Source organism: Gopherus flavomarginatus, chromosome 6, assembly GCF_025201925.1.
Source record: "Gopherus flavomarginatus isolate rGopFla2 chromosome 6, rGopFla2.mat.asm, whole genome shotgun sequence".
Taxonomy (NCBI): domain Eukaryota; kingdom Metazoa; phylum Chordata; order Testudines; family Testudinidae; genus Gopherus; species Gopherus flavomarginatus.
In genome coordinates this window covers 6,071,284-6,094,688 of record NC_066622.1, presented here as the reverse complement: position 1 = coordinate 6,094,688, position 23,405 = coordinate 6,071,284, and the positions used below count along the sequence as shown (strand labels likewise).

The 23,405-nt window shown below is 44.4% G+C and overlaps 1 protein-coding gene across 4 annotated transcripts in view; it reads left to right on the top strand.

Annotated features, from left to right (window-relative positions):
* PRICKLE2 (prickle planar cell polarity protein 2) overlaps positions 1-23,405 on the top strand; it is a 190,596-nt gene that overhangs the window by 88,267 nt on the left and 78,924 nt on the right. The window contains exon 1 of one of the 4 annotated variants that reach the window (XM_050957338.1): positions 17,975-17,994. The exons of the other annotated variants lie outside the window; for them this stretch is intronic. The gene's annotated coding sequence lies outside the window, so the exon portion shown is untranslated. Of the gene's footprint in view, positions 1-17,974; positions 17,995-23,405 lie in introns of those variants that run through there. 4 annotated transcript variants of the gene reach the window in all.

Here is a 23,405-nt window from a genome sequence, read left to right as displayed (position 1 = left end):
AGCTCGTACTGCACTGTGAAGAAGAAAGGTAGACTTTGGTAATGAGGCTGCTGCTTAATTCCATCAGGACTGAATGGGAAGTATTCATTAAATATTTATTGGCAATGGACAGCAAAGCTCTCCGGAGAATTCAAACCTATGTCATGCAGTGAAATAGCTGGAAAGAGTTTTAGTCCAGAAAGCTTATGAATTCTTACATTGTTATACTAATATAGTTCTTGTACCTTAATTGTACTTTGGATTAACAACAATGGCAGTATGTCAGAAGTGTAAATTACCATTATGGGGATCAAGTATCAGAGGGGTAGCCGTGTTAGTCTGGATCTGTAAAAGCAGCAAAGAGTCCTGTGGCACCTTATAGACTGGTAAATGTATCGGAGCATAAGCTTTCGTGGGATCCGACGAAGTAGGTATTCACCCACGAAAGCTCATGCTCCAATACGTTTGCTAGTCTATAAGGTGCCACAGGACTCTTTGTCGCATTATGGGGATGTTTATGATAAATATTTTGGGCCTGATTTTCTGACTGGCACCAACTTGGCTTCAGATTTTTCAGGCACAATTAGTAGCACTTGGACATCACACTTCCTGATTCATGGGCAGGACAGGTAGTTAGGCAGATAGGCCTAAATTTGCAGGTGACTAGTGATTTTGAGGTACTTCTGTTTCAGAATGCTCAATTTGGAGACATGTTAAAGGGGCCGGATTTTTCAGAGTTTGAGTTTTCAGTGATTCTGAAAACCACCTTGTTGATTCAAGGCCAATGACCACAATCCATTGTAGGTGCAAAATTATGGACAGTATTCTTTTGGAGCACTAAATTACGCCCTCAAAATTAAAGGTGGTGTTAGTGTGGTACAAACACTCTTAGTAATTTGGCAATTGTTATGAAATCACAAGTTATAAAACATTACATTACGGTGTATTAAATCACATTTTACACTTGGAATAGTAAGCTAGCCAGTGTTTGAAGTGTATTTAACTATTTGTGACAGTATAATTAATTATAGCATAATGGCATGTGTCAATATGTATCCCTCAGTAATAAGTGAAAGTGTTTGAAGCAGTTGCAAACTAATAGAAAGATTAAACATTTCTGACGAGACAAAAATGGCCAAGGTTACTATTAAAACTCATCTTGACAGTGGCTTTGTAGCATTCAGGATAATTTTAGAAACAAAATACAAGTGGGCTGTTCAATTTGACAGCTGGAGAAAGCGAGGTACCTATAATAAATAGTGAAAAGATATAGGGGAGACGCTTGCTATTGTAGCAAGGAAGTTGAAAGGCATGATGGGGCTGATTTTGCCATCCCTATGTGTTCCCATTAATTTCGGTTGGATTCTTACCAGAACAGAACTGCAGAGTCAAACGCTGCAAGTAACAGACATGAATATACCTGTAATTTCCAAAGGTCTCATTTATTTTTTTCCTGCAGTGCATGAGAAATGAACCTTACAGCTCCCAGTAGCATTAATGAAAATTGCATGGCTCATTCTGCTCTCACAGAGCTGAGAATTTCTCACTATGCGTCAACTTCTGTTGTGTCATGTTTTGTCATTTCATGTAAACTGATGCAGTGTAACACAATGCTTAGACATGTTTGATTAACCCGCCTTCTATCCCTCCGCTGAATAACTGATTCCTAACATTTGTGTGGATCGTTGGCAGCGATGATGGCAGAACACTTACTGAATTTGCAAGTTAGTGGCTGTTGCTTGTTTGAAACAGTCCGGATTTCTTTTGGATGACTCAGAATTTGTCTAACAACGATCAAAGCTGTAATGTTTTTCCCTTCTAATTTCTCTAAACATGCAGTTTGTCATTCAAATACACATTTATTTTCTTGCACTAGAACATTTCCAGAATCTTTGTTCTGGCTTCAAACTCAAATATTTATTTTTTCAGCCTTTCACGTAGAGTTCATTGGCTTCAGTTTTCCATTATTTCATCACCAGTATGCACTCGCTAATGAAACTGTCCTATGCAACGCAGTTTGGGACATACACATCGTTTGAATCATTCCCTGCCTCAAGGAGCTTACAGTGTAAATAGACCAGACAGACAAAGAGGTAGTGAAAAGCAAATATCAATATCACTCTTTTATGGGTGGCCCAAAGGGATTACGTGCTTTGTCCAAAGTTACCCAGGAAGCTTGTGACAGAGCCTGGAATTGAGCTCTGCTCTCATGAGTGCCAATCCAGGGCCTTAACTACAGGACTTATATCCATTATACTCCCAAAAAGTAAATTGTCATTATCCACTGACATTTCCAACTTCTGGGATGAGCAAATGGGGTACAGCTTGCTTTCTGAAAGACCAGCACAGAATTATAGTCGTAGATTCCAAGGCCAGAAGGGACCATTGTGATCATTTAGTCTGGCCTCCGGTAGAACACAGGCCAGAGAACTGCCTCAAAATAATTCCTAGAGCAGATCTTTTAGAAAAACATCCAATCTTGATTTTAAAATTTTCAGTGATGGAGAATCCACCACGTCCCTTGGTAAACTGTTCCCCTGGTTAATTACCCTCCCAATCTAGTTTACGCAATCCAGATTGCTCTGAATCAGTGACCTGTCCTCTTCATTATTTACCACTCCCCCAATTTTTCTGTACTTTGCACTTTTACCAGTGGTGGTTTTATGTTTTCTTCCAGATCATTGACGAAAATGTTAAATAGCATAGGGCCAAGAACCGATCCCTGTGGGACCCCAGTGGAAACACGCCCACTCGATGACGATTCCCTGTTTACTATTTTATTTTGAGACCTGTCAGCTAGCCGGTTTTTGTTTAAGCATTGGCTACCTTAGATGTGAGAGCACAGTGCAGAATTTTGTGGCACATCACACAGATTTGCAGTAAAGTGAAAGGCATGTCAAACAATTGCTCTTTTACCTATGGCCACACCACAATCAAGTAGCCACACAATAGGCTGCGTGGCCCAGCTGACAAGCAGATGCAATGTGCCTTTCCTTTCTGTTCATACGGCTCACACGTACTGGAACTCAGCATCTCGGTAAGTACAACTGGCAAAAAGTCTAGCACAAACACTGTGCAATCTTAGCAGATAGTGAACAGTTGGCAAAGGCTTCTGGGATTGGAGGAATCTTCGGATTCTCTGTTGTGATGCTGGTCTGCCAGCTCAGATATAATGGTGAGGTGGAAGACTTTGTGTAAATTCACATTTAGAAAACAGATGAAGGAGCCCATTCTGAGTGAAAGTCTGCTCTGTTGCATAAGTATAACCCTCACTGAAGTCAGTGGAAACTGCATCCATTGTATCAGAGTTGAATACATAGATTTTGTGGCTAGAAGTTGGCATTATGATGCTCTAGAGTGACCTCAGGCATAACGCATGGCTTAGAATTTCACCCACTAATTCCTGCATCAAACTCAGTAACTTCTTGTTGAACTAGAAGCTTTCTTTTCAGAAAGACGGAATCTCAATTCAAGACCAACCGATGGAGAATCCACCACTTCCTTCTCCTGTAGGAATTCTCTTCTCCAGGCCAAATTCTTTGGCATCAGTGGAACTGCATAGGTTAAACCAAGGAGGAATCTGACCCTCTGATTAGCTAGTATGAGTTTCATATGCATGACCAGTATGCAACCTGCAGCTAGCCCCAACGTGTAGCATTGTCCAAAAATATATACTTCAACCTTCCATAGTTATCGGTGTAGCTATGATTTAAATATTGACCAAGTGTTTCTACAGAGTAGATGGGGAAACCCTTTTTCACAATCAGCACTACTGAACAACATTTATGTTGCTAGCAGGGAAGGAATCAAATGAATTCCTTTTTTCCCTGGTTCTGAGCAGAGATTGACAGATCTCCCCAAAAACAAAATGTTGCCCAGGGCCGGCGCTTCCATTTAGGTGACCTAGGCGGTTGCCTAGGGCGCCAGGATTTTGGAGGGTGGCATTTTGCCGCCTGCGGCGGCAATTCAGCAGCAGGAGGTCTTTCCGCGCTCTGGGTCGTCGTCGTCAATTCTGCAGCGGGTCCTTCACTCGATCCGGGACCCGCCGCCGAAGTGCCCCGAAGACCGGGAGCGTGGAAGGACCCCCCCTGCCTCAGAATTGCCAACGACTGGGAGCGCGGAAGGACCCCTGCCTAGGGCGCCAAAAACCCTGGCGCCGCTCCTGATGTTGCCTCAATTATAGGAAGTGAATTTCAATATGAAAGGGATATCTGTGTGTGCCTCTGGAATCTGAAACTGTCAGATATGCAGCTGACCCTGACTCTGTTTCAGATTTTACCTGTTTGGCCAGGCTTTTTAAAATGAGTTCCAGATCCGCTTCCCCTGCTGTCAATGGCTATTGGCCAGGACGCGAAGGGTTGGTGTCCCTAACCTCTGTTTGCCAGAAGCTGAAAATGGGTGACAGGAGATGGATCACTTGATGACTACCTGTTCTGTTCATTCCCTCTGAGGCACCTGGCATTGGCCACTGTCAGAAGACAGGATGCTGGGCTAGATGGACCATTGGTCTGACCCAGTATGGCCGTTCTTATGTTCTTAACTTCTTATGTTATCCTCATCACTAACTTTCTGAAGTTGTGAGCCAGGGCAAGGCAGGAGCAAATATCAGAGTATTACATGGGAATTAGCTGTGCCTGAGTGCCAGCCACGCCCAGTACACCCAGTCACTTCAGAAAGGAGTGACCGACAATCTCTGTGATGAACAATTTAATAAGACTTTGCATTTTTCTATAGAGCCTTTCATCTGAGATGCTCAAAGCACATTATGAAGATGGGTAAATGGGATTACCCCATTTTGCAAATGAGAAAACTGAAGCTCAGAAGGGTGAAGTGGCTACTCCAAGATCAAACCAGGTGTTAGTCCCACAACTGAGAACGGAACCCAGGTCCACTTCATTCTAATCCTCTGCTCTAAGTACCAGGTGATACTTCCTCAGACAAATTCTTTGAGTTCTGTAACTGCATGAAGGCATCTGTAATCTTCAACCTCTGCATATGTCACTCTAGAATAACTGTAAAACCAGCAAAATAGGTTTGTTAGAAATTTAGTGATAGAAATCCTGCTTGTCGGAAGGCTTGTTTGCCAAGCATTGCAGATACTCAGCCATGGCTAGGCAGCTGTGACTGCTGTTCACTACGCTAATTATAACGGTCTTGCTGATACTTTGAGCTCCCCCTGTCTCTCTGTTTTAGCCACCTGTTGTCTTTCCTTTCTGAGATAGGGACTGTCTTTTTGTGATGTGCTTATAGTGCCTAGGACAGTGGGGCCCTAATCCCTAATTTGGGTCTCTTGTCTGCTATTGCAATATAAATAAAGAGATAATAGTTTCTGCATAGAATGAATTTTTATAGTTCAACTATAAGCCCTTAAAATAAGGGGGCATCGTGTGAATACCGTAACTATAACATGGCAGCATGTAGTGCCATTGTAAAGCTGATTTGCAGTACTGACTGCAATTGTGATTTTCGTTTCAACCCAAATGGATTGTGTTATTCATTTGGTTACAAAGCTAAATCCTTGCAAAGAAAAAGATTCCTTCTGATCGCCACCTGTTTTTTATTGCTTTCTAGAAAAATGTTTTGTTCATTGTCACAAAGATCTCCCTGTGAAGAACAATCCATGCTAGAGCAGTCGGCAAAATACTTTCGGAGCCACAAAACAGCGAGATCAACAGAATCTCTGGCAGCAGTAATTACGTTTAGAAGGCTGATGAATTTAGTCTGCTAATGTTTAGCAAACATGTTTGTTTCACCCTTTGAAGATAATGCTGCATGCAGCACAGTGGGGAGGGAAAAAATATGAAGAAATGGCCTGTGGTTTTTCAGCATGCTTAACGAATAATGGCTTGTTGCAGCAATAGTATTAAATAATGACTTTGCCCTTTGTGTTAAATACAAGTTGCGCTTTTATGCTGGGCAATTTGATTTCACAAACGGCTCTTGTGCTTACTGTTGGCCCACTTCACAATGGTCAATATGCCCTCATGGTCTCGGGGAGGGGGTTAATTGCAAAGCAGGATCTTTAAGATCTGGGCCCTGTGGTTGGAAGTGGGTCAATGAGCAGCCTGCAACACCGCACGTAGCTGATTGGTGCTGCTCAGCCATTCTCTGCCACAGGGCGGAAGCTGGATGAAATACACCAAGATCCTGATCAATTGGCTTCAATAGAAGTCTTTGCATTGTCTTCAGAGGTCTGTGTCTCCCTATCAGCTGGGGAAGTGAGGGGAGTGGGAACGAGCAGGCAGTGTGGGTTGTAAAACATTGCTCTCATTTTGGTTGTTGGTAGGATTGTCAGCTTGGTAATATTTAAAAACCAGCAAGAGTGCTGGAACCTCCCGCACTTTGCCTTTTCCCCCGAGGCCCTCCACTGCCCTGCCTATTCTCCCAAAGTCTCACCACTGCCCCACCTCTTCCCCTGAGGCCCGCTCCCATCCACTCTTCTTCTCCCTTTCTTCTGTCGTTTGCTGCTTTTCTCCTCCCACCCCCAGCTGCCCAGGGTCAGGAGAGACTTGCCTGTGGAACTAGGGCTGGGAGCTGCAGCTGCCCAACAAAGGTAGAAGGCGGCCCTGGCTGAGTAGGGGCTGGAGTGGTGCCTCCCATGCTTGCAGTAATCGGACTTTGGGTGTCTGGTCAGTAGATCTGATTGGACACTGTCAGGTCCCCTTTTCGACCAGACTTGCTGGTCGAAAACTGAGCACCCGGTCACCCTAGTTGCTGGGTTTAGTGTGTGGATGTTGGTGGCCTGTGATACACAGGAGATCTGACTGGATGATCTAGTGACCACATGGCTAACTCTCCAGAGAACGAGCAAGTGCAAGGAGGAGTATGTTGAAAGCAGTGTCCATATTTTGGTGGACTCAGATCCAATGTAGTCCTACTCCACCTCGAATCATAATCTTCCCTTACTGTGCTGATTACTTTCCCCATAGATCATGACATGATGAAAGTTTTGTCGCGTTTTGAAATGCAGAAACTGGTTTCGGAGAGTTTGAAAAGGGATGCGTTATAATTCCAAAGGGATTCAGCTTTCAAATTCAGCAGTTTGATTGACTTCACCTTAGTCCCCTTTCATGTGAATTTGGAATTGATCTGTATTTAAACCATACAGATTTGACAGCTGACATGGCGACCTCTTCATAGTGGCCCGTGGGGCTTTTGTAATGATTTTGATGCAGCTGGCTATTTGTGTATTGTATTTGGTGGACATTCCTGGTGTGGTTTTGGGAAACAGTCCTTTCCCTATTAAATATTACAAGGCAGAGACAATTCTCAATTACTGTATTTCAGCCAAAATATGTTTTGCCTAATTAGCAGTAAATCACCCCTGAAGAAGTTGTATTGTTAAATATATTCCTCTACATAATATCCAAATGGTTGGAAAAGAAGCAAATGAAATAGCTTGCAGACTAGAACGCATATTATCAAGAGGACTGTTCAAATTATACACTCAAATTAGTTAATATTGAGAATTATTTTTATCCTGAGTTTAATATCCATACCTCTGAGGCAGATAAAACAATGAAATAGTTTGTGCCCCCATATTTTTTACAAATTCAGCTGTGTACAATTTCAGTTATATATGGTCTTAGAGGGAATATTAAAGCCTTTTAATTTCCACGAGTCAGGTGCTCTATAAATCACAGTCTGGGTGGCATATTTCATGGGTTGCTTGTGGCAGGAGTGGTGAATTTCATGGTTTGTTATAAGCTAGCAAAATCTAATACAAACACAGAAAGCACATTGAAATCTCAATATGTAATTCTATAAAGCAGTTTATTCCTAAGAATGAAAAAAAAAACTCAAGCTACAATAACAATGTTATTTCTAATTAAAACAATGGGGGAAGGAAGAAATAGCAGGCATCAAATGTGATTAATACACCATACTGGCCTCTACCTGATAGACACCTGAGTTCATTCAGTCTTATTCACAAGCATGCCCAGAATGCTGGGCAAAGTAGAACAGTTGTCTGCATCACAACGCCACCAAATCCATTGACACGCTTTACAGCATTGACGAGCTCCTCCACAGGATACAGCCGATGTAGGTTAGCAGTGAGGTACATCAGTAAATGGGATAGGAATGCAGGAAAAGCCTTTCAAAACCTGGGTGCCTAAAGTTAGGCATCTAAGTCCTTTTTTTAAACCCCTGAATAAGTGGCCTGGTTCTTAAATGTGTTGTGGAGTCAGCGTCTCCCATGGAAATGCCCGACACTTTTGAAAATTAGGTTACCTATTTAGGAGCCTAAATAAGGGCTCAGAAACTTAACAGTACAGTATGCACTCATTTTTCTAACATCTTAGCTGAAGTGTAGCACTGGATACTTGGATTTAAGCAGTATTCTCAGTCCCTCATTTTCATAAGCCCTATGCATGCGTACACACCCCCCTAAAGGGGTATAAAAAGCATAGTGTGAATCCTGAACAAGCTTTTCATTTTTCCTCCAAAGGGCATAATACAATATATGTTTATTCCTGTACTCTCTCCCAAAGACCTATAGTAACACCTTCCCCCACCCCACAAAAAGTATCTTTTCTTTGTAGTTGGCATTTAACAAGCCACATACATTTTTCTTATGTGGGTAGGATAAGAATTGAGATGTTCTGAGCTATTCATTGCTTTTAAGTGCCTGGTTATGTATTTGCTGTGATAGGCAAATGCACTGTTTCCATCTAGTAATAGTAACTAGATTCCGAAACAACATTTTTTAGTATTTTTATTTTGCAAAGATAAACCAAAAATAAAAGTCTTTTAAATGTGAGATATTCCAAGTAGCATCAGTGAAAGTCGGGTGGAATCCCTAAACAAAGATCAGATCAGACTTTGCAACATGACGACTCGTCAAAGAAAGCTGGTGAAAAAGTTTTCAAGGAGATTTAACTCTATGAAAAGTTGATGAGTAATAGCACAAATAATATAAGTGGCTTGAAGCTAGTGGAGACAAAGAAATATTAGATGAAAAGTTCAGATTCTATTTCTGTTCCTTTCTATATAGGTTCTTATCCTGCATGCAAAGTGCTTGGTGCTGATCTGTACTGATTTCTGAATCTGCTCCTTGAAGGGTTGTTATAGCTATGGGATGGAATGTTTGCTGTATGCATGTTATGATTTAGTTTAATAGCAGGGCTGTTGGGAAACTAACAGGAAGGCAATACATTGGCCCTAGATAAGTGACTTGCTGCAATCATGTTAAGACGGCTAAGAAAAAATGCCTGTGTTATTAAACTGAGAAGATGCTATTTACAAACACCAGGTAAGTTACTTTTTTTGTGTCCCCCCCCCACCCTGTGCCAAGACTGGAAACTAACAGCTCAAGGAAACTGAACAGTTAGAAAGAGACAATGTGGGGAGGGAGGGAGTGGTCAGTGAGCTGTTCATGGTAGAACAGGTTGACACAGAAAGACAGCAATAGGTCCTGCAGAGAGAGTCTAAAGCTTCTGGGGCTTGCTAATTGCCAGAGGATGGAAAGCCTCAGGGAAGACAGATATGCTTATAGACTATTTTATTGTTTTAAAAGTCCAGTGCTGTGTTTGAAACAACTTACCAAGGGTGGTGGTGGTGGAGTCTCTCTTCACTGGCCATTTTCAAATTAAGATTGTGTGTTTTTCTAAAAGACCTGCTCTAGGAATTATTTTGAGGAATTTCTCTGGCCTGTGTTATACAGGAGGACAGACTAGATGATCACACTGTCCCTTCTGGCCCTGGAATCAATGAATCGAGGAATCTACTGTTAAGATTAAACAAGACTTTGCTTTAAGAAAGCTCCCAAGCTCTGCGAGGCCTGCTGAGACATTCTGGGCGGCGCACAGGGGCAGTAGCTCAAGACCTAGTGGGAGAATGGTGGGATTCCATCCCAGGACAGGAGAAGGCAAGTGGGCTCACCCCTGAGAGGGGTGCATTCAGTGATAAGAGAAAATTCAAAGGTGCAGCTGGTCCTGTAACCAGGACCTCATTGTCACATCTCAGCACCTTCCAGTCGGTGTCAGATTTTAATAACTGAGAATCAGTGTCATAAAATGTCTTCTTCAAGCTTTGCCTTCTGAGCAATCTGAGTGAATTTGGTAACTTTTGGTCACAATGAAATTTTCAAGTGTAAATTACAGAGAGGGCAAAAATAGGGCTCTGTGGTGAAAGCTGCCTGGAGAAGAGAAGGGCCAGGGTTTACCACGGTGCAGCAGATCTGAGGAAGGAGGCTGGTAAGTGGCTCATAGTGATTTCAGTGTGGAAAAGGGAGCATGATGCTTTAAATAGCGACTTCCACATTCTGTCTCTGGCATCAATATCAGCCCCAGTCTACCTCCAAAAGGGAGCAAAAGCTGCATTTTTAGGCCACTGAATCACTGATACAGATGGTCATTGTCACAGTTCAGGGCAACTGCACCTACATATCCCCCTCCGTATTTCAGCAAGGGCACCCATTCTCAGCTTTCAGCTCCCCAGCCATTGCCTTTCTGGGTGGAGACCCGCCTCTCTCTCTCCCTTCTAACCTCGGTATTCCCAGGCTGCACAGTTCCCTGTCTTCACTGTGCATTTCCCAGCACAGGTGGTCTGCCTACCCAGGCCTGCTTGCTTTCCTTGCAGGGCCTGACAACACAGCAATTGCTACCACACAGTTCGATCGAAGTAAGCCTAGTTTTTTCTTATTCGTTACAGAGAAAACAAACTAAAACCAATAAGAGAACCTACATGTTTGCTAATAAGCTTACCAGGCATCACCCCATCTTCAGGGTTTCTTTGTGGTTACAAGATCATCGACGCTTCAGCTCAGAAGAAGCACATGGTCTTACGGGTAGGTCAAGTCTTTCCAATGCTTCTTTAAGGACTGGGGCCCTCCATGGCCATGGGTCCTGTCTGTGTGCTGGATCAGGAAGAAGGCCGTGAGTCCATTTACAACCCAGGCTTTTATCCAAAAGTATTTTCTTTGTCTGCTGGAGAATCTAGTTGGAACTAGTATATGCATCTCTCTCTGGGTGTGTGGAGGGGCATCAAAGGCTGATACAGAGGAAAGAGGTTAGCATCCCCTCTCCCTACTAGAGACTAGTACAAAATTGCACAATTACATTTTGAATACGGTGTACAGCTCTCCCTCCCCAAGTATTAACCTTAGTTCAATAAGGTTTGACCTACTTCAGTGAAGTTTTATCTTAATTCTATAAGGGCAGCTCAGAATATGACAGAGTATTGTCAGTCTGTGACATTCATGTCACAGAAGTTGTGCAAATCAAGACTGTCGTGCAGGAAATCTCCTCCTCCTAGATGGATTAGCTATTACCCAGCAGCCTCTGCCGATGCAATCACTGAGCGTTAGGGTGTTCACCCGTCTGTGCATGCAGGCAGCTCTGCTGTGTTCTGGTCTCAAGAGATATTTGCCAGCCAAGAGTATCAGGTTGGTTCTGCAACCTCCTTGGAGGATATTGGACCCAGTTCAATGCCAACTGATGCCAATGGGACTTTCTGTTGACTTCAAGGGGCTTTGGATCAGGACCGTCGTCCTCCCTGGCCCCCCTAGCAATGTGTAAGAGGTGTAACCCAGCTCCAGTAGATTAACTCTAAAAAGAACTTCAGGAAATTGCACAATTGTTCCGTCATCCAGAATGGCCAGAGATTCATCTGTCAGCATGGAGACGCTCAGGCGCGCACGTGCAAATGAATGTGCATCATTACTGAAATATTCACACCTTGCTGAGGAGACAGATGGAGGCAGTGATCTGGAAGCTATTGTACCAGTATCAAACATTGCAAATGAGGGATCTCTCTGCAATCATGGTACTGTCAACTGTGACAGTTTTTTGTTTCATGAGGGGGCATGTGGCAAACACATGAGGAAAACTCCTTGATTTGCATCGCTATATGCTTACGGGAGGCAGTTTTGTTCTTTTGCCATTTCTCCAGATGATCACCATGTTGCTTTTCTTAGCCATGGTGTGTTTTGGCCTTTCCTGAGATTCCTGCTTTCCTTAGGGAGAGTCTCATGGCATTGCTCTCATTTCTGTTGTGTGGACTTAATGGACCAAAAAAATATGATTTCTAGTAGCGGAGGCTCGTGCACGTCCAGGTAAAATGTACATGAAAAACATTTTCTCACACAGATTGGGTAAGTCAGTGCACGCAACATGACATTAAGAACGCATTCGTACACACAGAGGAGCAGAAAGGAGAATGCGAAAAGAAAGAGTTGTGAGAATGTCTCTGTAGGAGGCAGAGGGACAAATGCATGCCACTGAAAATTAGATGCGTCGTCTTGCCGTGCTGCAGCACACGTTTATGGAGTTATAGAATAATGCTGACCTTGGCCAATCTAAGTTAGTGGGACTGGGCACTGCTCTTCAGGAAAATTAATTGGAATCTTCAGAACGGTCATTTCTTCTTGGGCCAGTGAACTGCCACCATCCTATGAGGGCCTATAACATGGAAAGCCACTCAAGAGCACTCCTGTCTGCTGATGAAGGAGGTATGTTGATGGACTCCAGAAGGCATCATCTCCGGGCCTCACCCACTAGAAGGATGGGGCCGCAGTAAAGGGGACAGAAGATGGATGGCGGAAGTTGGACTCCAGGCATAAGCAATGCCTTCAAGCACCCCAGTGGGTATGTTTCAAACCAAAAATGTCTAACATGACATTAACCCAGACAACATCAGCTAGTAAAAAGAGCTAGAATGAAAGAACGAATGCTGCCGGGGTCTATGTCAAAACAGGCGAGTGAGTTTTATTGTAAATAGAAAATTAATTTGGGTAACTGAACAAAGGTTTAGATCTTTGGAAAACATCCCACAAGAGAAGCAGAAGATTTATGAATTTCCTTCGTTGCATGTTTTTGGAGAAAGCTTTATTGGCTATGGAAAGGCCCCAAGAAAAATATTTCGTTTAAAAAAAATACAATGTTCAGTTTATTTAGCTTACATTCAGATACATGCTTTAACTAGACCTTTGGAGATATTGTTAAAGAGACCATCTTTTCCTCCTGAAATGAGAATACTGTCAAGCTGAAAGAAGGACAGAGGGGAAAAAAACCAAACACGGCCATTGTTTAAAATTCGACCAAAATACAAAACCAAAAAATCTAATAATGCATAGTTAAGGCTGGAGGCTCTAAAGAAGGCTTATTACTGTTAAGCGTTTCAAGTGTCTAGCATTAAGGTGATTATAAAAACAGAAGATCCAGTGATTGATTGAAATTCAGTCTGTATCTTCCTCCATTGTGTCTCAGCAGTGTCTGTGACATGTAAGATCTGCCAGTATCTCAAGCCTGCTGCGGTAGCTTGGTACAGCCTGACGGGTTAAAAACGGAGTAATCATATTATACTCCTCAGGTACTGTTGTCTTTTTCTTGTACACAGTGAATTGTGATGCGAATGGAAGAGAAATTCATAGCTCTGACTTGAACCAGTGTACTCAGACCTACTGCAAGTAAATGCAAGCATCTCCTGTGCAATTCCTCTCTCTATGCACTTTGAGCTGTAACTTGGCTATTTTAAGAGAGAAAAAGCCTGATGCTAGGTCCCAGGCTTACACAGCGTTTCCTGCATCCTGCTGCCTCCTTCATTCAGGGTGTGCTGGGACCTGCCACTGCCGGGAACCCTCCAATTCCCTCACTCTGGCTTTGTCTTCTATTTGTGAGCTGGGCTCTGCTGGGTCCAGTGGTCCCTAGTGCAGCCAACATCTCTGCAGCCCATTTTTGTGTGTGTGGGGGGAGGGAAATTCTGCACATCCACCATTAATTTCTACAAAATTCTGCATTGCGCAGTGGCGCAGAATTTCTCCGGGTGTAATATTGGTAGCTGTATCTACCCGCTAGCTTACATCAGCCACATAAGGCAAAGTAAAGTCCTAAACTACAGCCCAGTTCAAGAGCCTTTCCTCAGGACTAGCTTTGTTAACAAAAAGAAGATACAAGAACAAGAGCAAAGAAATTCAGAAAATTGGGTAACAGCCCTTCCCAGTTCACAGCAAACTGAGAGGAAGAAGAACTCAGGCCCTTCCCCCTAGGTGCCCACCACTGCAACAGCTTTTCCTTTGCTTTTCTAGCCACCCCAGATCAGCCAAGTGATAGCCAGGTCTCTCTTTGTAAACTCTTCCACACTGGGACTAGAGCCCTTGACGGCTGGTCACAGGAGGACACTATATTTGTTTTTACTCTAGGATTTGTAGCTTTAAAGTGACAGTTGATAACTTTATTAGAAATTGATGATTTCTCCAGAATGAAAAGAAAAAGAAAATACACGTTCAGCCTGGAGTCAGTTCATGTCACTTGCTGCAGATTGACTCCTAATTAAGCATGGAGATGTGCGGGGGGAGAGGGATATGTGTGTATCTCTGTGTAAATATAAAATCATTTTTAACCAACTTCAGTAGGTGCAGCAAATCCGATAGCATATCCAACGGCCTTACAACAAGGATCACACAGTGCAGTACAAAAGAAGAGGATCAGATATTGCTTTGCATCCTAATCGGGGCTGGCTCTAGCAATTTCACCGCCCCAAGCTCAGCGGCACGCCGCGGGGGGTGCTCTGCCGCTCGCCGGTCCCGTGGCTCCGGTGGATCTGCTGCAGGCGTTTCTGCGGAGGGTCCGATGGTCCCGCGGCTCTGGTGGAGCTGCCGCAGGCGTGTCTGCGGGAGGTCCACCGGAGATGCGGGAGCAGCGGACCGTCTGCAGAAACGCCTGCGGCAGGTCCACCGGAGCCGCGGGACCAGCTGACCATCTGCAGAAACGCCTGCAGCAGGTCCACCGGAGCCGCCTACCGCCCTCCCAGCAACCAGCAGAGCGCCCCCAGCAGCGTGCCACCCCAAGCCCGTGCTTGGTGTGCTGCGGCCTGGAGCCGGCCCTGATCCTAATAACCTGCTTCCTCCCACAAAACAGAAATTCAAAACAGGCTCAGTTTTCACTGTGCTCATAGAATCATATGGCGTCCTTATGGGACACAGTCCTCTGTGCTCTGGGGAAAGAATAACCATGAGCAGTAGCCAACGGGCCAAGAAAACCTACTGTGCTCAGTACAGATCACGGTTTTCTATCCACGTACTGAGAGATCATCTACAGCAGCGGTTCTCAAACTGTGGGTCGGGACCCCAAAGTAGGTCACAACCCTAGTTAAATGGGGTCACCAGAGCTGGCTTATATTTGCTGGGGCCCAAGGCCGAAGCCTGAGTCCCACCTCCGAGGCCAAAGCCTGAGGGGTTCAGCCCTGCGTATTGGGACTCAGGTTACAGCCCCCCCGCCCCCCCCGCCTGGGGTTGTGTAGTAATTTTTAATGCCAGAAGAGGGTTCTCATGCAGTGAAGTTTGGGAATCCCTGATCTACAATATGACTAATCTGTTACTAATATAAGGAGCAATTCTTTCCAGTACAGCATTAGGCCTATTTACCATGTAAACTCTATTCTGAGATGTTAATTAGGACTTCAGTGGTTTATAGGCCTTTTGCTGGACCTCTGCACAAGGGTGTATTTCACCCATACGCAATAGGTGTTGAGGGTGCTTAGGGCTTTGCAGGACCGAGCAAACGATACTGGATAATTTATTAATATATGTAAATAATTATTTCTACGAATAGAATTACAGCTATGACAGTAACTGGGTGCAGAAAACATGGAGTACACAGGCACCCTCATATGGCCTGCTGCCAAACTACATAATATTTAAAAATTGCAACCAATGTTGCACATTAACATCTAGAAAATCAGCCATCAACTTCTCTTCTATGCATGTCTCTACTTTTAACAGATCAAAGGTAGCAATTGTAACAGCAGGAGTAACGTGTAAAGCCAAGCATTAACCAACATACAGATAAAAGCCTGAGTCCTAGGCAAACTGAAGCAAAAATATAAAAAATCCAAGTTTTCAGGATACACTGTCACCATCTGAAGTTTGTTCTCTCCCCTCCTTCCATTTACTTTTGCAATTTCTTTAATGCATTGATCAAAAAAGCCAAAACTCCCTCTGACACTGAAATTGGGGATGTCTGTGACAACACCCGTCCTCCTCCCAGAAAAAAAAACACCTTAATCTGTCTGAAAAAGGAAGAGTGTATTCATAGCCCATGTCTTCCAAACAATTTTTCATGTCCCCTAAACTGTTAACTTCTCCTTACAAAGACAGGGTTGTAATCAAGAGAAAATCAGACCAAAGAATCCTCCTGTTGGATCTCACTGCTTCTTCTTGCAGCTTGTAAGAGCTTTTTGCAACCACCAGCAGCACTGAAGAAATCAGGATGGTGCAGCCTCTTTGCCTACTCAGCAACATTCTATTTTTTAAGCTGGGAGGCAAATCCCTCAATTCAGGCATCCTGGCAGGGCTGGCTCCAGTGTTTCTGCTGCCCCAAGCAGCAAAGAGAGGGGGAAAAAAAAAAGCCGTGACTAGCAGCAGCCCTAATGTGCCACTTCATTCTTCGGCGGCAATTCGGCAGCCGGTCTTTCCCTCCAAGAGGGATCGAGGGACCCACCACTGAATTGCCGCTGAAGACTCGGACGTGCCACCCCTTTCCATTGGCTGCCCCAAGCACCTGCTTCCTGCGCTGGTGCCTGGAGCCAGCCCTGCATCCTGGAGAGGGAAGAATCTGATCTCCAGGGCTCCTATTAACAAAAAGGAGTTGCCAGATTTGATCCAGCTTTGAAAGGCCACAAGTCTTCATTTTTCTGTGGTTAGCTTGTTTTCCCTCAAATCTAGCTTTCATCATTCCAACCCATGTCAGTTCTAAATGGGAGGTTTTCTCCTCTAAGGCCATCAGTCCTTCTCTGTCTACCAGCTGCTCACTTTTTCTCTCATTCAGCTGGGGATTTTTATTCTGAGAATCCAAAGGTGTATTTGTGTCTTCATTTCCCTGTGTGGTCATATCCGGGAGCTGAAGTTACCATTCAGATCAGCACGTTGCTGACTAGTGTCTGAGGATGTTGATGGCACCTGGAAGTTGCTTCACTGCATTGTTTCTCCTTCCAGCAGCCTGTGCCTCTCCAATTCTGATCCTATGCACCTTAGCTGTCTCCTGTCTATGACTGTGCCCTTCTAACCCTACCAGTTGACATACTGTACTGCAAATGGTCACGAAAAGAGGAATTGAAAAGAAAGAGACTCATTGTGAAAACCACTCACTAACCAACTTACTGCATTCTTTAGTCCACATTCATGAGGAAATAACGCATCCCCTGCAGTGCTGAAGATCCTTTAGGAAGGAACACGGTGGGTGTGGTGCAGGCAAGAAATATGCAGAACAAGAGAGTATTTATTTACTAGCCATGCTTCAGAATGACTTGCGGCTCTGATTAATAAGACTGGCTGATGCTGTATTACAGTAGCCTCAACTGAGATCAGGGCCCCCTCCTGCAAACTGTACAAACCCGACACAGGGAGAGCTCGTGCCTGCCCTGAAGAACATACAACATAGACAGACAATGGGAAGGAACACAAAGGCACTGAGAGGAGAAGTGACTTGCCCAAGGCCACCTAACAGTTCAGTGGCAGAGCCAGGACTAGAACCCATGGCTCTGGATTCCCAGTCTAGTGCTTTATCACTGCACCATGTGCTTCTGCAATCTAAGTCCCTTACTATGACATTCTTATGATCCGATGTATCAGATTTTCTGTGCAAATCGCAAAGGGTAGGGGTGGGGGGGACTGAAAAAATGACTGTAAAACAACCAATTTTGCATTTTTGTAGGTAAAATAATGTGTAGAAAGTGAGCTTTTGCTGCATGTATCTGAAGTTTGAGAGGCTTAGTGTGCGCAAACAAAGGATCTGTGATGGAGTATGGCAACAAAATAATCCACCATCGCCACCAACAATCACCACCCCAATTGCAAGAAGAATTCCAGCCAGTGCATGCTGTTGAATAGATGTATTGTTTTGTAGGTTTAAATCAGGAGCGTTGCTTAGCACTGTGTTTAGGGCAAGGCTTTTTACAACCTGGCGCCTGGTATTTGTAGATTCCTCAGCCTGTATCTCCTCTGAAGATACGTGCATTGGACATTAGATGTTTTTTTTTTCCTATCCAAAGGTGGTAATGTTCCTTCTGAAATGTACTGTAAGTAGGTCAGTGCTGCTTTTATCTTACAGTGTTTCCTTTTCCATTCTTTCATTGATGTGCCTTCCTCTGATTCTCCGAGCTGCGTGTGATTGTTGACCAGCCGCAGTTTTACTCTGGCTAAAGAGAGAGTGCCAGCAATCAAGTTCCAAAGCAGGATTTGTGACTTGGTGCTGCATATTCACTGAGCGCCATTTAAGGAAGCCTCAGAGGCAGCTCCTAACCCATGAGTCATCCCCAAGTGACCACATTCTTTCTGTAGCAGGCTGCCTTGACAAGCTTGGTCAGCCTCTTGAGAGGATGTTCACTAAATAATTCAGAAAGGCAACTTGAGCTGACACCCGTCTGGTTTAGGGGCCTGGTGACCTCACTGACGATTACCTGCCACTGCTACACTTGCCATGTAATGTATTATTTTTTGCAGTCTAAAGAATAAACAATGTTACATGAATCCACATTGACAGACAGGTAATCAGTAAACCGAGCTGTTGAAAAAAGCTTGTGTGCTTTTAAAATGACAGTTCCCGCACGCTAGCTGTAGGGATGAATTTGTACAAATTAGTGACCATTATATAGTCCAGTTTTTCTGCCTTAACAACAGCAAAAAAGGATATCACATTTCTTTGGCATAATTATTGCCCTTGCACTGCCTAATTTGGGAATGGGATTCTACGTTTTGATTATAATAATTTGTCCTTTTTTAAATTTCCGAATCCCATCCCGAAGTTCTTCTCTGAACAAAATGATAGCTCGGAGCAATAATTGCATCCGAGTGTTGGCAAGATTAATCTCCACAGTTGTAAAAGTCATTCAAGTGACCTTTATGAAACAAGCTCAGTTTGCTTGGCCAGCACCTTTCTCCTTAATGAAACACCCCTTTAAACTGCATGATGCACAGCCTCGGTCATAGGGAATACAATGTGCCCTCTGGAGTTCCTGGAACATGTGTGGTGTTTTCACAGGCAGTAGAGCAGTTAATATGAAAGTGATGATTACAAACCCATTCAGCACCTTTCCAGAAGAGAAAAGCACATTTTTATGAGAAATTTGGAACCAAAACTTGAACAATCTCATCTGTTTTGTCTCAGAATAATTTTTGTACAATAATTATTGTACTTTGAGGATACTTTGTCTCTCAAGTATTGGAGGAGGAAATCTGCCAGGAGTGAGGAGAAATATACGCTCTCTTGTGGTGCAAAGGTTTCTTCTTCTTAGCTAACCCCTACGTCAGCTGCATGGCTATAAACATTTGTTTTATGGGGCTGTTACATGAGGTCACGACCTGCACCTTCATTGTACCATTGTGTGTCAACTACTACCTAAAATCTTGGAATTCCGCATGTAATTACTATTTCCAGCAGTATTTGGTTAACAACATAAATAGCCAAACAAATAGGCCACAGAAGTTAGACTTGACGAGTGGCAGGGCTAGAACAGGCTGACTATGGGAGCTAAATTTTCAGCCCCAGCGTCTGATTCTGCACAGCCTCTTTTGCGGGAGCAGCTGACACTGCCTGCAAAAAAAAAAAAAGAAAAAAAAATTAAAAAATGGAGGTGTGACCATTCTGTGCACAATAAAAGACTGTTAGTTCAGGTGGATCATATCTGCTTCGCTCTACCACCTGGTTTGCAATGGAAATGGGAGTGGTTTTGTGCATGGAAAATAGCTGCAGGTTTAGGGTTACCATATTTCAAGTTACCAAATAGAAGACATTTCCGGGGGGAGGGGAGCTGATGAGGGAGTACAATTGGGGAGTATTTGGGCTGGAGGGAGTATTTGGGGTGCTGGGTGTGTGTGTGTGTGTGTGTACAGGGAGGGATATTTAGGGGGTGCTGGATGGGGTACCTGCAGCCTCACACTCGAGATGGGGGACAGTGTCATGCTCCCTGTCACGGTGGCGGGGTGGCTGGCACAGGCCCAGGACGCAGAGCTAGCCTGTCACTGCAGGCCTCTCCCCTCCCCAGGGTGGGGAGCAGGGGCCTGGCCCCATCACCCCTCCCGGGCTCTGAGGCCCTGTGGTGGGGCAGGCACACTGCCCAAGAGGCACTTGGCATTTCTGCTTACTTGTCAGGCTGGGCCAGGGCAGGCGGGATCCAGCAGATGCAGGAGAAGGACCAATCCAGTCTCAGAGATGGCCCTTTCTGAGCTGCAAAGGCTGGAGCAGAAAAATTGTCCCGGATGGAGGAGAAAAAAGAGGTTGTGTCCAGGAAAACCCAGTTGTATGGTAACTCTGGGATCAGTTGCATGTGTGAGGCTGGATGCACGCAGTTAGGGGAAGAGCTAAAAGCTCCTCCAACACTTAGGATGGAGTGTAATGGCCATTATCATGAGCCACTCCATTCAGAAGTGTGTGTATTTGGTGTTCCTTGCTCTCATACAAAAGGCATTTACTCTTTGAACTGAAGAATCCCTGACATCTGCTGGGAGAGCAATACAGCAGTGCACAAATAACCCAGGAAGTTTTTGGAGAGTATTGGGGACAACTTCCTGTTGCAAGTGTTGGAGGAACCAAGGAGGGGCCGTGCTCCTCTTGACTTGCTGTTCACAAACAGGGAAGAATTGGTAGGGGAAGTAGAAGTGGGTGGCAACCTGAGCAGCAGTGACCATGAGATGGTCGAGTTCAGATCCTGAAAAAAGGAAGAGAGGAGAGCAGCAGAATACGGACGCTGGACTTCAGAAAAGCAGACTTTGACTCCCTCAGGGAACTGATGGGCAGGATCCCCTGGGAGTCTGGCTAATATGTGGGGGAAAGGAGTCAAGGAGAACTGGCTGTATTTTAAAGAAATCTTATCGAGGGCGCAGGAATAAACCATCCCGATGTGCAGATAGAATAGCAAATGTAGCAGGCAACCAGTCTGGCTTAACAGAGAAATCTTTGGTGAGCTTAAACACAAAAAGGAATCTTACAAGAAGTGGAAACTTGACAGATGACTAGGGAGGAGTATAAAAATATTGCTTGAGCATGCAGGGGTATAACTGGGAAGACTGAAGCACAATGAGAGTTGCAGCTAGCATGGGATGTGAAGGGTAACAGGTAGGGTTTCTACAGGTATGCTAGCAAGAAGAAGAAGATCAGGAAAGTCTGGGACCCTTACTGAATGGGGAAGGCAACCCAGTTACAAATGATTTGGAAAAAGCTGCAGTACTCAATGCTTTTTTTTTTTTTGCCTCAGTCTTCACAGACAAGGGCAGCACAGTATGGGGAGGAGGAGAGCAGCCCTCAGTGGTGAAAGAACAGGTTAAGAACTATTTAGAAAAGCTGGACATGCACAAGTCCATGGGGTCACATCTAATGCATCCGAGGGTGCTAAAGGAGTTGGCAGATGTGATTGCAGAGCCATTGGCCATTATCTTTGAAAACTCAAAGGAGGCCCCGGATGATTGGAAAAAGGCTAATGTAGTGTCCATCTTTTAAAAAAGAAAGAAGAATCTGGGGAGCTACAGCCTTACCTCAGTTCCCAGAAAAATCGTGGAGCAAGTCCTCAAGGAATCCATTTTGAAGCACCTGGAGGAGAGGAAGGTGATTGGGAACAGTCAGCATGAATTCACCAAGGGCAAACCTGATTGCCTTCTATGATGAGATAACTGGTTCTGTGGATATGGGGAAAGCGATGGACGTGGTATACCTAGACTTTAGCAAAGCTTTTGATACGGTCTCCCGCAGTATTCTTGCCAGCAAGTTAAAGAAGTATGGATTGGATGAATGGACTATAAGGTGCATAGAAAACTGGTTAAGTTGTCAGGCTCAACAGGTAGTGTTCAATGGTTCGATGTCTAGTTGGCAGCCGGTATCAAGCAGAGTGCCCCGGGTGTCAGTTCTGGGGCCGGTTTTGTTCAACATCTTCATTAATTATCTGGATGCTGGGATGGATTGCACCCTCAGCAAGTTTGTGGATGACACTAAGCTGGGGGGAGAAGTAGATATGCTGGAGGGTAGGGATAGGATACAGAGTGACCTAGACAAATTGGAGGTTTGGGCCAAAAGAAACCTGATGTGGTTCAACAAGGACAAGTGCAGAGACCTGCACTTAGGACAGAAGAATCCCTTGCACTGCTACAGTCTGGAGACCGACTGGCTAAGCTGCAGTTCTGGAGAAAAGGACCTGGGGATTACAGTGGACGAGAAGCTGGATATGAGTCAGCAGTGTGCCCTTGTTGCCAAGAAGGCTAACGACATATTGGGCTGCATTAGTAGGAACATTGCTACATTGCTAGCAGACTGAGGGAAGTGATTATTCCCCTCTATTCGGCACTGGAGAGGCCACATCTGGAGTATTGTGTCCAGTATTGGGCCCCCAACTACAGAAAGCATGTGGAGAGAGTCCAGCGGAGGGTAACGAAAATGATTAGGGGGCAAGGTCACAAGACTTATGAGGAGAGGCTGAGGGAACTGGGGTTATTTAGTCTGCAGAAGAGAAGAGTGAGATTTGATAACAGCCTTCAAGTACCTGAAGGGGGGTTCCAAAGAGGATGGAGCTCAGGCTGTACTCAGTGGTGACAGATGACAGAATAAGGAGCGATGGTCTTAAGTTGCAGTGGGGGAGGTCTAGGTTGGATATTAGGAAAAACTATTTCACTAGGAGGGTGGTGAAGCATTGGAATGGGTTACCTAGGGAGGTGGTGGAATCTCCATCCTTAGAGGTTTTTAAGGCCCAGCTTGACAAAGCCCTGGCTGGGATGATTTAGTGGGTTTGGTCCTGCTTTGAGCGGGGGTTGGACTAGATGACCTTCTGAGGTCTCTTCCAACCCTAATCTTCTATGATTCTACGAAGCCCATTTTTACCTGTATGTAATGTGGTTTTAACAATATTTCCAATGAAAATTGTTACAGTAAATATAATTTGTTTCTGCTTTAAATTATCAGTCTGTAAACAAACTTCATTTTGCTCTTTGCTCAGTGGAGTTTTGTCTGATTTACCACATATTTGAATTAATGTATCCTACATTAAAGAGAAAATATCATTTGGGGGCCTTGGTGTGCAGTCTGTTCAGGGGTCTACCAAATGCTTGTGCTATATCCACATTAACTATTCAGGATTGAGTTTACAGCCAGCCTGCCTATACAGTGATGAAAGCAGGAACAGATAAAATGTGGCTATTCAGTGAAAGTGTCTGCCCGAGGGAGGTTGTTTTCTCTCCTACATACACTATTGAATTGTGTAATTTGAGAAGGGGATAAAAACCTACCCAAATCCCTAGTGTACCCTTAGTAAAGCATTTGATACTGTTACTCTTTAGTAGAATTGCATGGAGAACTGTATAAACAGAGGGTTTCAGTTCCTTGAGTCTTACTGAGCTGAGCTCAGCACAGGACCCAGCAGAGGGGACAAAAGTGGCTTAAAGACAACTTTGTGTTTCTTGTCCCCCATATACATACATCCACGCCCCTTAGGAGATCCAGGGGCCAGTC